The sequence below is a fragment of the Gracilinanus agilis genome, chromosome 6 (assembly GCF_016433145.1).
Source record: "Gracilinanus agilis isolate LMUSP501 chromosome 6, AgileGrace, whole genome shotgun sequence".
Classification (NCBI taxonomy): Eukaryota; Metazoa; Chordata; class Mammalia; order Didelphimorphia; family Didelphidae; genus Gracilinanus; species Gracilinanus agilis.
In genome coordinates this window covers 77609729-77626227 of record NC_058135.1, presented here as the reverse complement: position 1 = coordinate 77626227, position 16499 = coordinate 77609729, and positions in this window count along the sequence as shown.

Here is a 16499-nt window from a genome sequence, read left to right as displayed (position 1 = left end):
TTATTTGTTGTAATATAATTATTAATGAACTACAAGAAATGATGGACATAATAAATATGCAGAAGCATGGGAAAACTAAGTTAGACTGCACAGTGAAATAAACTGAAAAAACAAACAAATGAATGAAAAGGCATTATTAAGTACTTACTATGTGCCAATGTTGGGAATACCAATTCAAGCTAGCAAAATAGTGTCTCAGTTGAAAAGGGGAAGATAGCATTTAGAACAGTGATTCCCAAAGTGGGTGCTACCGCCCCCTGGTGGGTGCTGCAGCAATCCAGGGAAGCAGTGATGGCCACACTTTTTTTTTGTGTTACATTCTATTTTGAGTTCAATAAATAGTTTCATAATTTCCAGGGGATGCTAAGTAATATTTTTTCTGGAAAGGGGGCGGTAGGCCAAAAAAGTTTGGGAACCACTGACTTGGAAGAACATTTTGGACAGAGAAATCAGAGGAAAGGTAATCAGAATTATTGGACAGTTAATTGGCACAGGCTTTCTTTTTTTCTGTTTTAAAAGAAAATTTTATTGTTATATTTTTTTACATCACCTATATTTCTAGTGTACCTCTTTCTCTTCTTGGGAAGCAATCCTTTAGAACAAATGGGGAAAAAACACAGGTCAGTAAAAATTAATACCAAATGCTTATTATATATAGTATCTCATGTCCATAGTGCCATCTTGCTCTGAAAAGAAGGCAATGCAAATCAGGTAGCTGCAAGTATTATCCCTGATTTAGCTTGTAATAGAGATGAACCCATTGGTACATGTGACACATGCTTTTTAAGAGATGCTGAATGTGTTTACTGGAACCATGTGGAATACACAAAAGATTAGCTTTCCATTTGTCCTTCCTCCTGCATTTACCAGTTTGCTGTGTCAAGCAGACTTTTCCCATCTTATTCTCTAGTTATGTTTTACCTGTACTTTTATTCTGATTATATCTTCACACACACACACACACACACACACACACACACACACAAACACACATGGTTAAACTTGGGCATCTGCATCTAATTCAAAAGTATGAAGAAGATGGCACAGTTTTGGGACAAGGATTAACTTCACAGAACACAAATAGTTGGAGCTCTTCCTTTCCAGTTTCGTTGACACTGAAATCACCCAGAGGTGAGATCAAGCTAAAATTGATTTTATTATTTAATTGTACTTTTTATTCACAACCTGATTGATGAGATTGGGAGAGAGACAGAGACAGAAAAGGATAGCGGGGAGGGCAAGAGAGAATTTCTTAATTTCCTATGTTCCATGCACTTTGATAAGCACTGAGAACATAAATACAAACAGGTCACAATTCTTGCTCTCAAGGACTTTACAATCTAATGGATGCAAACAACAAGTAAAGGAAAATAGAGAAGGCAAGTGGAAAGGAAAGAATGAAAGGAGTGGAGGAAGAGATAAATGAGAAAGAGAAGTAAAAGAAGTATAGTTAAAAATAAAGTAGAATATAGTTGGGTTCCATTGAGCTCCCTGGCCTGGAATACTCTTCACCTCCAATTCCCAAGTTTCCTTTGAGTGTCACCTCCCACTTAAAAGTCTTTCCAAATCTTAAACCCCATCACCCCTACTCTCCTATTGTTAATCCTCTCTCTGACTCCAGAAATTTTGTTGTATTATGTTGTATATTATTTCAATTTCCTTCTATATGTCGATATTGTGCCCCATGAAAACATCCTCTCCCTACACATCTTTCCCCATACAACCTTATTTCCTTTCTTGCGGACACCATTTTGTTTTTGTTTCTGTGTCTCTAGTACCAAGCACAGTGACTTGAATATAAGAAGCATTCGGAGACTGATGATTTTAAGGGAATAATGATTTGGTCCCTCCACTGAAACCTGGTCTCTATGAACTGCTGTGGCTAAAAAAATTTCAGTAGCTATACTGATTTTCAAGGAACAGATACAATGTTCAAGAAATCTGGATAGGACTTTTTAAGACTTATGTTCTGTTGGCCTAGCCTTTTAAGAACCCATCATTACCTTCATGAGGCAGATGACACCAAACTCAGGGGAATAGGGAACACAATGAATAATGGAATCAGAATCCAAAAGGATCTTAATAGTTTCAAAAATTGAGTTAAACCTAACAAGATTAAATTAACTGAGTAAAAAAAAATCAACTTCATGAATATAATATATGGGAAATTTTTTAAAGAGTAGTTTTTCTGAAAAAGATCTAGGTTTTTCATTTTTTTAAAAAACCCTTACCTTCTGTCCCGGAGTCAATACTGTGTATTGGTTCTAAGGCAGAAGAGTGGTAAGGGTAGGCAATGGGGGTTAAGTGACTTGCCCAGGGTCACACAACTGGGAAGTATCTGAGGCCAGATTTGAACCCAGGACCTCCCATCTCTGGGTCTGGTTCTCAATCCACTGAGCTACCCAGCTGCCCCATCTAGGGGGTTTTAATGAACTGCAAGCTTAATATGAATCATTAGAATGATGTGGCAGTCAAAAAAGCTAATGTGATTTGGCATTGCGTTCAACAGGGAAATAGCTTTCAGGAATAAAGAGCTGTGATTCATACTGTACTCTGTTCTCAGTAGACTTCATCTGGAGTTGCTCAATTCTGGACACTGAGGCCTCAGAACATTGAGAGTGTCCAGAGTGGAACAACAAATGTAGTGAAGGGTCTTGAGTCTGTGTTATATGAACATTGGTTGAAGGAACTGCAAATGTTTAGCCTGGAAAAGAGTTAGGGCACACAAGAAGAGGTGGCTTAAAATATATAAAGAGAAGAAATTAGACATTCTGTTTGGCCCAACCCAAGAGCAATGGGTGAAGTAACAAAGAGTTGTTCAAAAGTGTTCAAAAGGAATAGGCTTCCTAGAGGGTGGTGGGTCCTTCCTCCAAGGAAGAGGTTCTTCAAAAAGAAAACTGAGGGCTGAGTACACTACTTATTAAATATGTGACCCTAGATAAAGCACACAGCCTCTCTAGGTCCCACTTTCTTTACTTGTAAAATGGAAGGATTTGACTAGAAGTTGTCTAAAACTTGATCTTCTAGTCCTAACATTCTGTGAGTTTTGGAGATAATACTTGTTGTGAGGAAAATACTTTGTAAACCATAAAGTGCTATCAAAATGTATATTATTATTATTACTTGGATACTTTAAGGATCCATGATTTGGGTGGTGTGGGCACTCCTTTTGCTGGTTAATTAATTAGCAAACATTCATGAAATACCTACTATGTGCAGACTAGAAATGACTCAAATCAGTAAATATGATTTTGTAACATGGAAAATGGCAGGGTGGAATTCCTGCAAGATACAGGGTCAAGCCTCACCCAGAATTCCAGGGGACCCCCCCTGGGGAACTCTGGGTGAGGGAACAGTTTGATAGCAGTTAAACAGTTGATTCCTGGGGGTTGAAGTGGGCAGGTCACTTTGCTCACTGGTCCCAGTTTGAGTTTGCCTTGGTGGCCATAGTGGCAAAAGCCATTTTGGTTTCTACTCAGGAGTTTGCTTGTCTAGTGGAATTAGACCTTTCTTGTAATAGCATTTTGTTATTCATTTAGTTATTTTAGATATTAGAAGAGATTGTTATAAGCTTTGAGGGCCAGCTAGATATAAAGTCTGCCACTCCCTCCTGGGGTGGGGGGCAGTTTCTACCTAACAAACAGTTCAGGGCTTCCCAGATCTTATCCAAATCCTGGATACCCCCTCCCTGCCTATCCCATCCTTCTCTTATCAATATAAAACCTTGTCTTTTAGTAGTTGTGTCTGAGTATTATTTTGGGCATACTCACAGCTACCATAAAGCTTGGTTCCTTCAGTGGCCAGCCAAAGAAGTCAGATCCTCCTCTGTCCTTAACATAAAGATATCTACTTCTCCTTTGTCCCTCAATCAAACCTGTGGCCAATATAAGTTGAGAAAGTGAACTTCATTAGAGATTTGCCTTTGCTGAGCCTTGCCAGAAGACATTGCCCTGCCTCCATTTTCTAACTGATTCCAACTGCTTGATGGGAGGGGTTGAGAGCAACCTACCCCTCCCTACTCACTCAAGCCTATGTGTGTGTGTGGGGGGGGGGGAGTAGTGAGTCCTGCAGGTTTCTAGTTCAAGCCAACTCATCAGCTTGCCAACATCTCTGTTATTATCAACTTAACAATTTCCTTGCCAAGTGGAGAGATATGGTAGCCAGGGCAATGCCAGTATAGAATATGAACCGATGTATAAAATCTTTTGGAATAGAAAAGGTCACATAAAAAAAATTAGAGGAGGATAAAAGGAGCACAACTATGGATATGTGGGAGGTAGGGGGAAGATAGACAATTCATAACCAAACAAGGGGTGGAGGTGGTCATAAAAAGAATCTAGACAATTTTGAATATATAAAAATAAAAAGGTTTCGTTCCAAGAAAATCAGTGAGTCAACAACTCACACCATAAACCAAGATAAATTAAGAATGGGTGAATGGCTTAAATATAAAGAGAGAAACTATAAGTAAATTAGGTGAACATAGAATAGTTTACCTGTCAGATCTATGGGAAAGGAAAGATTTTAAAACCAAGCAAGAGATGAACACATGGGTTGATGTGGGATGTAGACACTAAATGACCACACCAATATCAATAAAATATGTAAATAAGTCTTGACTGATCACACATGTTAAAACCAGTGGAAATGTGTGTTGGATATGGGAGGGGAGTGTTCAAGGGGGAGTGAAGGGGAAAGTAAAAATAGGAATCATGTAACCATGGAAAATTAAAAAAATAAAATTAAATATTTAAATATTTAAAAAACAAGCAAGAGAAAGAGAATATTACAAAATGTAAAATGAATAATTTTGATTACATTAAATTAAAAGGGCTTTGTACAAAAAAAACAATACGACCAAAACTAGAAGGGAAGCAACAAATTGGGAAAAAATCTTTATAACAAAAACCTCTGAAAAAGGTCTAATGACTCAAATTTATAAGGAGCTAAATCAATTATACAAAAAAATCAAGCCATTCTCCAAATGATAAATGGGCAAAAGACATGAATAGGAAATTTTCAGATAAAGAAATCAAAACTATCAATAAGCACATGAAAAAGTTTTCTAAATCTCTTATAATCAAAGAAATGTAAATCAAAACAACTCTGAAGTACCACCTCACACCCAACAGACTGGCTAATATGAAAGCAAAGGAAAGTAATAAATGTTGGAAGGGATATGGCAAAATTCGGACATTAATGCACTGCTGATAGTGTTGTGAATTGTTCCAACCATTTTGGAAGGCAATTTGGAACTGTGCCCAAAGGGTGTTAAAAGACTGCCTGCTCTTCGATCCAGCCATAGCACTGCTTGGTTTATACCCCAAAGAGATCATAAGGAAAAAGACATGTACAAAAATATTTATAGCTGCACACTTTGTGGTGGCAAAAAATTGGAAAATGAAGGGATTCCCTTCGATTGGGGAATGGTTGAACAAATTGTGGTATATGTTGATGATGGAATACTATTGTGCTCAAAGGAATGATGAGCAGGAGGAATTCTATGTGAACTGGAAAGACCTCCAGGAACTGATGCAGAGTGAAAGGAACAGAATAATCAGAGAAAGAACTGTGGGACTAGAAACACAGAAGAAAAACATATGATTACATGGTTCAAAGGGGATATGATGGGGGATGTAGACTCTAAATGATCACCCTAGTGCAAATATTAATAATATGGAAATAAGTCTTGATAAATGATACATGTAAAATCCAGTGGACTTGCTCATTGGCTATGAGAGGGGAGTGGGATGAGGAGAGGGAAAGAACATGATTTATGTGACCATGGGAAAATATTCTTAATTAATTAATTAATTAAACTTAAAAAAAAGAAAATCAATGAGGCCATAAAGATAAGTAAATAAATCTTTAAATTGGAAAAATATTTTCATCAAATATTACTGATAAAAAATATTATACATAAGACATATATGAAACTGACAAAAATATGTAAGAACAGAGGCCATTTCCTAGTGGATAAATGGCCAGAGAACATGAACACTTTTCTAGATATTCATATTATCAATGACCCTATTAAAACATACCACAAATTACTAAGAATAAGAGAAATGCGTGTTCAGCCAACACTACAGTTTCACCTCATACCCAAAGAATTGGAAAAGATGACAAAAAAACTAAATAGTCAATATCAGAGGGACTACAGAAAGAAAGGCATACTAATTCCCTGTTAGTGAAGCCATGTTGGGTTGGTCTAGCTGATTGGTCCAATCATTCAGTCGGGGGGAAAAAAGTTGGAATTATGTGAGAAAAATGGTTAAGTTGTTTATACCCTTTGATCCAGAAATCACAAAGGTCCAAGACAGAGAGGTTTAATGGATAACAAAATATTTATAGCACCATTTGTGTGTGTGTGTGTGTATGTGTGTGTGTGTGTGTGTAAGCAAAGAACTGAAAACAAAGTGGGTACCCATCAATTGGAGAATAGCTGGACAATATGTGGTATGTGAATGTAACATAATAGTATTGTTGATTTAAAAAAAAAATAGACTAACAAGAAGAATTCAGAAAAAATGTGAACAAAAAAGGTATGAACTAATGCAGAAAATGATATGAGTAAAAGTAGAACAACATACACAATTTTACTCTTAAAATTTGAACAAAAACAACACTAAAAGGAAACTATACTCTCAAAAATTGTAATAACTAATCTTAGTTCCAGAGAACAGATAAGGAGGCAAACCTGACTTTTCTTGGCAAAGTCGAGGGACGATATTGTATATTTTGTGATCCACAGATAACATATCAGGTGTTTTACTTAACTGTTTTTCATTGTTATGAGGGAGAGCTAAATTCTAAGGGGAGTTGAGGAGTGCAATATATCCAGAAATTGCTAGGATGTTCATACAAAATATCAATAAAGCAAAACAATTGTATAGAGGAAGCTTATGAAAGATTCTCTACCTTAATGCTTCACAAATCAGATATCTATGGGAGAAAAAAAAAACAATTTTGGAGACAGTTTGGCAAGAAGTCCAGTTAAGTCAGGTAATCGTGGAACTATTTAGGGATAACACTAGAAGGATGACAAGAAAAAGGAGAAAAATGGAAAAGATCTCTCTGTTTTTTTACAACAAACTATTTTCTCCGTCAGTAGAGTACCACATTTTAATTCTAATGTCAGTCTCAGTGAAGTAGAAATGGCCAAATAGAAAATAAAGATGGAAAGAATAGCTCAACTACCCTAACTACATGCAGAAGTGATTTGTGCTAGAGGTACTGGGGACAATGGGTGTGAGGACCTATTATATATGAGCTATGTAAGGTTATGTGTAAAGAACAGGAAGAAGGTTGGTTGGACTAAAGAGTGAAGTGCACAACTGTGAGTATGTATAAGTCTGGAAAGGTAGCTTTGGTGCCAGATGGTGAATGGTTAAGGACAAACAAAGGAGTTTTTAATTTATTCAAGAAGCTGACTCAGTAGGTAGAGGGCTTAGCCTGAAATTAGGAAGATATGAGTTCAAGAAGACCCAAACACTCAGGGCTTTTGTTGTTGTTGTTGTTGTTGTTGTTTTTAATTTTAATTTTTTTTTTCTCTTTTTAAATTTAGAATATTTTTCCATGGTTACATGATTCATGATTCTCCCCTTCCCCTGTTCTGCTCTCCCACATCCCGAAGCTGACAGGCAGTTCCACTGGGTTATCCATGTTTCATTGTTTAAAACCTATTTCCATGTCATTCATATTTTCAGTAGAGTGATCTTTTAACACCAAAACCCTAATCACATCCATATTGAACTATGTGATGGATCATATGTCTTAAGGGCTTTCTTGCCCTGAGTAAGTCACAACCTATCTTTTCAGTTTTATCAGATGTCGAATAGAGATAATTATCTGGTAATAAACCATAATTGGTATAGGATAATTATGGTTTTTGTTATTCATTCATTTCAGGCATGTCTGACTCTCCATGACCCCATTTGTGTTTTTTTTGGTAAAGATACTGGAGTGGTTTACCCCTGAGGCAAACAGGTTTATGTGACTTGGCCAGAGTCACTCAGCTAATAAATGTCTAAGACTGAATTTGAACTTGGGAACATGAGTTTTCCTAACTTCTGGTCAGGCACTCTGTCTACTCTGCCACCTAGATGCCGCAACTGGTATGGCTAAAAAAAATCATAATAATGATTTTTTTATCATTTGTGGTGACACCTAGTGATAGAGATGAGTTGTCGGTGCTGTCAGACATGTTTGGGTATAGATAAAAATAAGTTGGATGATGCAAATAATATATATATGTGTATATATATATATACACATATCTCTATTAGTCACATATACATACCTCTGTATAAATGTATTTGTTAATATACATAAATTAGTCATACATTATATTTTTTATATATGGGCATATATGTCTATGTGTGTATATAAGTATATTAGAAAGTGTCTCAATAGACTTGAAGAATTTTATACTTTGCTTTTTGGGGAATCCCTAGATGCTGCATTAGTTTAGCAGCTTGACCCTAATTCAGGGCAACAGTTTTAGGACAGAATAAAAGCAAGTGATGCTTTTTTTAAAAAAAAGAAAAAGACCTAAATTTCAAACATGCAGGTTTACTTACAATCAGCTGATAAGTTCCCTCCTCTTCCCCAAACTTAACCCAGTGGTACTGTTCCTTCTTCCACAGATTCTCTTTTGCGCCCCCCCCCCCAAGAGCTGCCCTCACTGGTAAAGTTGATTTCACTAAGGTACGAACAAATGAAGAGGACCTGGGAGGAGGAGGACAGGAAGCACAGAATGTTATTTGCTTTGGACCCTGTATCCATTACATAATGAAAGAATGGCCAAGCTAATAATCATCATCTGTCCCTCTCATTTAAGAGATGAGAAAACTGAGAATATGGGGTAGAAAATGACTTGCTCCTGGGTCCCACAGAAAATGGGAACCCACTTGAACCCATTTCTTCTGACTCTAAATCTAATAGTCTTTCCACTATCCCTCATTGGGTTTATTAATTCTTGTTGTCTTGTGAGTTCATTAGCTTCTGCTTGCCCATTCTGATCTTTATATACTGGTTTTTCAACTATGATCTTTTGATTTTTCCTTTTCAGTTCAGTCCATCCTGCTTTTCCTGACTTCCAGTAGGTCAATTCTGATCTCCAATTTGTTTATCATTTCATTTGATTTCTGGGCTTCTTTTTCCAAGTGGGAGATTCTGTCTTTTAAACTGTTATTTTCTTTTCGAACTATTTCCCACTTTTTCTTGCCAAGTTTGTTTTATCTTTCTTACTTGGTTCTTGATCTCCATTCTGATTTCCTGAAGAGCTTGTGACCAATTTTCTTTTCTTTTCTTTTTTTTTTTTTTGGAAAGTTTGGATGTGTTTGCTTCTTTGTCACCTTCTGCTGTTTCTTCTATAGACTGTTGTTTTTCTCTCCAGGGTCAAAGTTTTTTTCTTATTTTTTTTGGTGGTTGTAGAATGTAGTTCTTGGGTGTTGATGGCCATTGCTGTGTTAGTTTTTTCTTCCCTTTCCAGTAAGAAGTCTTGAGTGAGGAGGGTAGTCAGGTCTCTGTGTATTGAGCTACAGAGCAATTTTTGCCCTGAGGCTATTTTTTGGTCTCCACTGCATCTGCTGTGGGCAGCCCCTCTCTGCCCTATCTCTGTGCCCAAGCCCCTTGGTCCTCAGCCTCCTGGGGTCCCAAATCTTGCTACTTTCAGGGGTAAATCTGTGGTGTCCTCAGTCAACCCCTCAAGAACCTAGAGATTGCCCCATGCTCACTTTGACTCTGGTGCTGTAGGTGGAGTGGGGGAGGGGCGATCAGCTTGCACTTTGGTAGGAGTAATTTTATCCCTTTATAGCATGGAAATGCCCAAACCCTGCCTACCTTCAAGACTGTGCCCTATAGTAGAGCCCCTTCGCTCATCTGATTTTGTTTTTTGTCCTTTTGAGAAGCTTTATATTGATCAGTGCTGAGAAGAAAACCCTTGCTTCTACTCTGTGGCCATCTTAGCCTAGAAGTCCACTATCTCTCATTGGGATGGCCTTTATTCCTATGAATTACCCTCCCAAATCCCCAGAGACAACTCTCCTACTTGTTAATGAAGATATTAACATTGTTCTAGCTATATTTGGAATAAATGCATTTGATGTCATACTATGAGTTTAGATAATAGTATTTTAGTTATATAATAGATTGATTCAAACATAGGACAGCTTAGAACATTGAAGGATAAAAATGAAGAGGCATACATTTAGAATGAACACTAATTATTATAAAATACCTATTGCAAAACCACATTCAGGTTTTATTTAAACCTGATTTGTAATAAAAGTATGGCTTATAATCCAACCAATATGGCAAAATGCAATGGAAAGAAATGTCAAAAAAAATCTAGAAATCACCTTTATTCTTGTGCTTTCTTTGACTCTATCTTGCTCACAAAGTACAATGTAAAGAAACAATCTACTTTTTGCTATGGATAAAAGCTGTCTGCTATTCTTGCTATGCATGCTTTCTATTGGAAAATTATTATCATAGGATATTTGAAATGTAACTTTTCTAGTAGTTGACAAAGAGAACCTGAACATTAGTTCCTTTAAGTCTTTCCATGCTTTTCTATATTCATAATGTTCATTGTTGCCTACAAGACAATGATATATCATTATATTCATGTCCCAAGATTTGTTGAATAATTCCCAAATGATTGGGTATCTCCTTTGTTCCAATTTGTTTTATTTGTATTTTTCTAATTAGTGCATTGGAATATGCTTTCATATTGTTAGTAGCTTGCTCTTCTTCTTTGCTCATGTATTTTAATCATTTACCTATTGGGGAATGGTAGTTTTTGATGTATATATGTCTGCTAGTTATCTCCGTATCTTTCATATCAAACCCCTATCAGAGATATTTGATGCCAAGATTTTTTCCTGATTCTTCTACTTTTCCCTTCTCGTTCTAGTTGCAAAAGTTTTTCAATTTAATGTAATTGAAATGACCTGTTTTATATTTTACAATCACTTCTATCCTTTATTTGGTTGAGAATTTCCTGTTAGCAATAGCTTTGAAAGGTACCTGATATGATTCTCTTCTAATTTTTTTTATGGAAGGACAGGTTGAATATCAATTTTGAATTTATTGTGGACATGAAAATATTTATCAAAATCTCATTTTTTCCTAAATGCTTTCCAGTATTCTCAATAATTCTAATAGAGAATTCTTCCCTATAACATTTTTAGCTTTATCAAATGATGTGTTGATTCTTCCTGGTCTAACTGGTTCTGTTGCTTTATTTTTTTAACTATTAGCAAACTGTTTTAATGATAACTGCTTTACAATATAATATTTGGAAGTGCTTAGTTCTCCTTTCATGATCACATTTTTGCATTATATATTTCCTTTAATACTTTACCTCCTTGGTTCTTTGAACTAACTATGATTAGATTTTCTTTCTCAATCAAGTATCCCATTGGTAGTTTTATTGGAAAAGCACCAAGCCTATAAATTAACTTTGTCTTGTCATTGTTGTCATTTTGGCATGACCTAGCAATAATTTTGAGTATGTCTCCACATGTTCTTTTTTCTTTTAAGAGCACTATTTTTGCAGTCCTATAGGTATTGAATGTACCTTGGTAGATTGACTCCAAGATATTTTATGCAATTTATAGTTACTTTATTTTTTTAAACATTTATTAATATTTATTTTTTAGAAAAGTTAACATGGTTACATAATTCATGCTGTTACTTTCCCCTTCACCCCCTGAGCTCCCCCCCCCATGGCTGATGCGTATTCCCACTGGTTTTAACATGTGCCATTGATCAAGACCTATTTCCAAATTGTTGATAGTTGCATTGGTGTGGTAGTTTCAAGTCTACATCCCCAATCATGTCCACCTCAACCCATGTGTTCAAGCAGTTGTTTTTCTTCTGTTTCCACTCCTGTAATTCTTCCTCTGAATGTGGGTAGTGTTCTTTTCCATAACTCCCTCAGAATTGTCCTGGGTCATTGCATTGCTGCTAGTACAGAAGTCCATTATATTCTATTTTACCACAGTGTATTGGTCTCTGTGTACAATGTTCTTCTGGCTCTGCTCCTTTTGCTCTGCATCAATTCCTGGAGGTCTTTTCAGTTCACATGGAATTCCTCCAGTTTATTATTCCTTTGAGCACAATAGTATTCCATCACCAGCATATACCACAATTTGTTCAGTGATTCCCCAATTGAAGGACATACCCTCCTTTTCCAGTTTTTTTGCCACCACAAAAAGTGCGGCTATAAATATTTTTGTACAAGTCTGTTTATCTATGATCTCTTTGGAGTACAAACCCAACAATGGTATGGCTGGATCAAAGGGCAAGCATTCTTTTATAGCCCTTTGAGCATAGTTCCAAATTGCCAGCCAGAATGGTTGGATCAGTTCACAACTCCACCAGCAATGCATTAATGTTCCAGTTTTGCCACATCCCCTCCAGCATTCATTACTCTCCCCTTCTTTCATTTTAGCCAATCTACTAGGTGTGAGGTGATACCTCAGAGTTGTTTTGATTTGCATTTCTCTAATTATTAAAGATTTGGAACACTTTCTCATGTGCTTATCGATACTTTTGATTTCTTTACCTGAAAATTGCCTATTCATGTTTCTTGCCCATTTATCAATTGGGGAATGGCTTGATTTTTTATACAATTGCTTTAACTCCTTGTATATTTGAGTGATTAGACCCCTGTTGGAGTTTTTTGTTATAAAGATTTTTTCCCAATTTGTTGTTTCCCTTCTGATTTTGGCTACATTGTTTTTGTTTGTACAAAAGCTTTTTAGTTTGATATAATCAAAATCATTTATTTTACATTTTGTAATTTTCTCTAACTCTTGCTTGGTTTTAAAATCTTTCCTTTCCCAGAGATCTGACAAGTAAACTATCCTATGTTCACTTAACTTATTTATAGTTTCCCTCTTTATATTCAGGTCATTCACCCATTCTGAATTTATCTTGCTGTAGGGTGTGAGATGTTGATCTAAACCTAATCTCTTCCATATTGTTTTCCAAATTTCCCAACAGTTTTTGTCAAATAGTGGATTTTTGTCCCAAAAGTTGGGCTCTTTGGGTTTATCATGCACTGTCTTGCTGATGTCACTTACCCCAAGTCTATTCTACTGATCCTCCCTTCTGTCTCTCAGCCAGTACCATACCGTTTTGATGACTGTTGCTTTACAGTACAGTTTTTTTACATTTACTTTAAAAGGGACATTTCTTCCTATTATTGTCTCCTATCTAGATGATATTAATTGTGTGTAGAAATATTCTCTTTATTTTTAGGAGTTTGTTTTGTATACTAAAATGATTCTCTTCATGAATCATGAAGCAAAGAACAATACACAATAACAACCAGTGATGGTGACATTGCTTGCGAAATCCATTTTGGCATCCTTGTTATAAATGCAACCAAGAAAGCAAAAGGGAGTTGTGGCTAAATGGAAGTTTAACAGGTTCTTCCTGGAAAGGTGAACAAAGGCCTTGAAAGAGATCCTGCCTGGTTGTGAGATAAAAAGCTTTCTTCAAACGAATTTTTCTCTCCATCATTTCTTAGTTTTATGAGACAATACTGTCCACCACCTTCTACCAGTCATTTCTGAAAGGTTTGTCAAATTAAATTTATAATTGAAATTGATGCTATCCTTGGCAGCCATGTTCCTCCTCTTACTATGAAGGCCATGTCTTTGGCCAAATGAGGAAGTATCTAGACTCTTATAGATTTCCTCATCATGGAGATTGCTTTCTATGAGTTTAACTTCAGCAAGCAGTAGTTATAGTCCTGCTGTTTGTCCCTTTGTCATTTCCCCATTTTGTAGCATTAATAGTTGTTTAATTGTCAGTTTGCTGTTGATTTTTATCCTTATCTATAAGTAGGTAGGTGGTCCTGTGTTTAGAGTGTAGCACCTGGACTCAGGAAGACCAGAGTTCAAATATGGCTTCAGACACTTATTAACTATGTATCTCAGGGCAATTCAAACCTCCATCTGCCTCAATTTCCTTATCTATAAAGTGGGGATCATTGTGAGGATTACTGTGAGGATGATAAATCAAGTTAATATTTGTGAAGCATTTAACAGTGCCTAGCACCTAGTAGGCACTTAATAAATTATTGCTTCCTTCCTACTCAACTAAGTCATGTTTATGATCAAACACAGTTTATTTCAGAATGATTCCTACATTGGTAACAACCATTTGCTCCTTGTCTTAATCATGTCCAGCATCTTCTAGCTCTCTTCATGAGGAAAATATTAATATTTTTAAATTAGACTTCTGTGTATTTGACAAGCCTTTATTATTTTTCTTTTCTTAACCTCAAGTTGTATTTTTAGATAGGGTTTTCATTGTCTTTCCTGATGCTCACCTTTGTTTTGAAGAGGCAGAGTATTAAGGTATAAGTTGATTTAGCATGAAAGGGCTTATCAAATCCTTCATATAATTTCTCAGCACATCTCCACACCTTTTTTTTTAAACGCTTACCTTCTGGCTTAGAATCAATACTATATATTGGTTCCAAGGCAGAAGAGCGTTAAGGGCTAGGCATTGAGGTTTAAGTGAGTTATCCAGGGTCACACAGCTAGGAAGTATCTGAAGTCAGATTTGAAACCAAGACCTTTTATCTCTAGGCCTGGCTCTCTATCCACTGATCCACCCAGGTTCCCTCTCTCCTCATCTTCTGTAGAAGATATGACTACAGTCATCTCTATGGTGGGCTTTACTTCTGCTTAACAGTAAAATGCAAGGCAACCAAGTGCCTCAGTAAATGTTTCTTGTTGCTTTCAGGTATAAAATAATGCCAACTCTCCAAATGCCTTGATTTGTCAGAAATGCAATTTTAGAAGTAAGAGTATTTTATTGTAATAGCTGTTAGGCAAAAATTCTAAAGTAACACCTAGATGTTTAGGGATATAAAAAAGTCTGCAAAAAAGAACCTTGAGCCTCAGATTAAGAATGACAAGAAAAAGTCAGCTAGATGGCACAGTGAATAGAGTGCCTGGCCTGAAATTTAGAGGACCAAGATTGAAATCTGGCCTCAGATACTTCCTAGCTATGTGTGACCCTGGATAAGTCACTTAACTTTGTTTGCCTAGCCCTTTCCCTTTTGTCTTAAGAGTTGTTCCTAAGAAAGCAAGAGTTGGGGGCAGCTGGGTGGCTCAGTGGATTGGGATCCAAAGTAGAAGAACAGAGACATATTATCTTTCAGATTTATAGAAAGGAGAATTTATAAATAAAACACTACACATAGTTACAGAATTAACATTTGAAGAATAACTTGTGAATTACCACCTCCAGAGAAAGAAGTGAAAATAGAAGAATGAAAGATACAATTTATATATACTTTTTTTGTCAGCTTATGTCTTTTATGATGTGGGAAAGAGAGATAGGGATGAGATACCTGGGAATTTTAATGTAACTAACAAATTAATTAATTTTAAAAATCAAACAGGTCAGAAAAGGAAGAGGACAAATAAGTGAATTTGGCAGAAATTTATTTTTAGAAGTAAAAACATTCAAAGGAACAAATTTTAATTGTAAAAGTGCTCACATAAATCTTACCAAATACCATTACAATTACATGCTGCAATTAAATTACGTAAGTAAGAAATATCATTCATGCACTAGTAAAAGGGGAACTAATATCACATCTTATAAGTTTGGGCATCTTGCCCTCAAGTAAAATTAAAATCACAAGGTTGAAAGACTGTTGATGACTTAAGTGATACCAGTCTTAAATAGGAATCAATAGACCTGGATTCTAGTTCACACTTGGCCATTAACGATTTATGCCTCCTTAGGATAGTCGCTTAACTTCTTTCAGCCTCAGTTTCCTCATCTGTAAAAGGGAGAGGATGGACCAAATACAGAATAGAGATAGGGCTGGAAGTCCTGGAGGCACAAAACCTTATTCACAAGCTCTTTACCTGTGTCATCTTAGGTGAGTCATTTAAACTCACCAAGCCTCAGTTTCCTTCTCTTTAAAAGAGGGGAATTGGTGGCCTCACCTTTGAGGTCCCTTTCTACTCTAGGTCCATGGCTCTATTTTAAGGACTACATTCAGTAAATCCCACCAAAAGGTTCCAGAGAGGAATGAAATCTTACTTTCATGCTCTTATAATTTTCAATGTCACGTAAAATAATTTTACATGCACAGGTATTATCAAACAAGGAACACAATATTTTGGATAGGACATCAGCCAGCTTTGGAAAATTCTGGCCTCGTGTCCATTTGACTTTATTCTTTGTACATGAAGACTGTTGACTTGAAGAATCTGTGACCAAAACTATTCTTTCCAGGGTATCCACTGGCCTGAAGAGCTAGTCTGTGCTTCTTTCTGCATCCTTCCTATGGGGTCCATCTTGTCTCTACTCTGTGATATCCCCCTACCTCTCCAACTGCTGTGTGCCAAGTTGCTGAGGATCAGGCCATGGGTTGATTTTCAAAACTATTCTGCACATCCAATGTTGCTTCAGGTTGGGTACCTCACATCTCCACAGTTCATATTACTTAA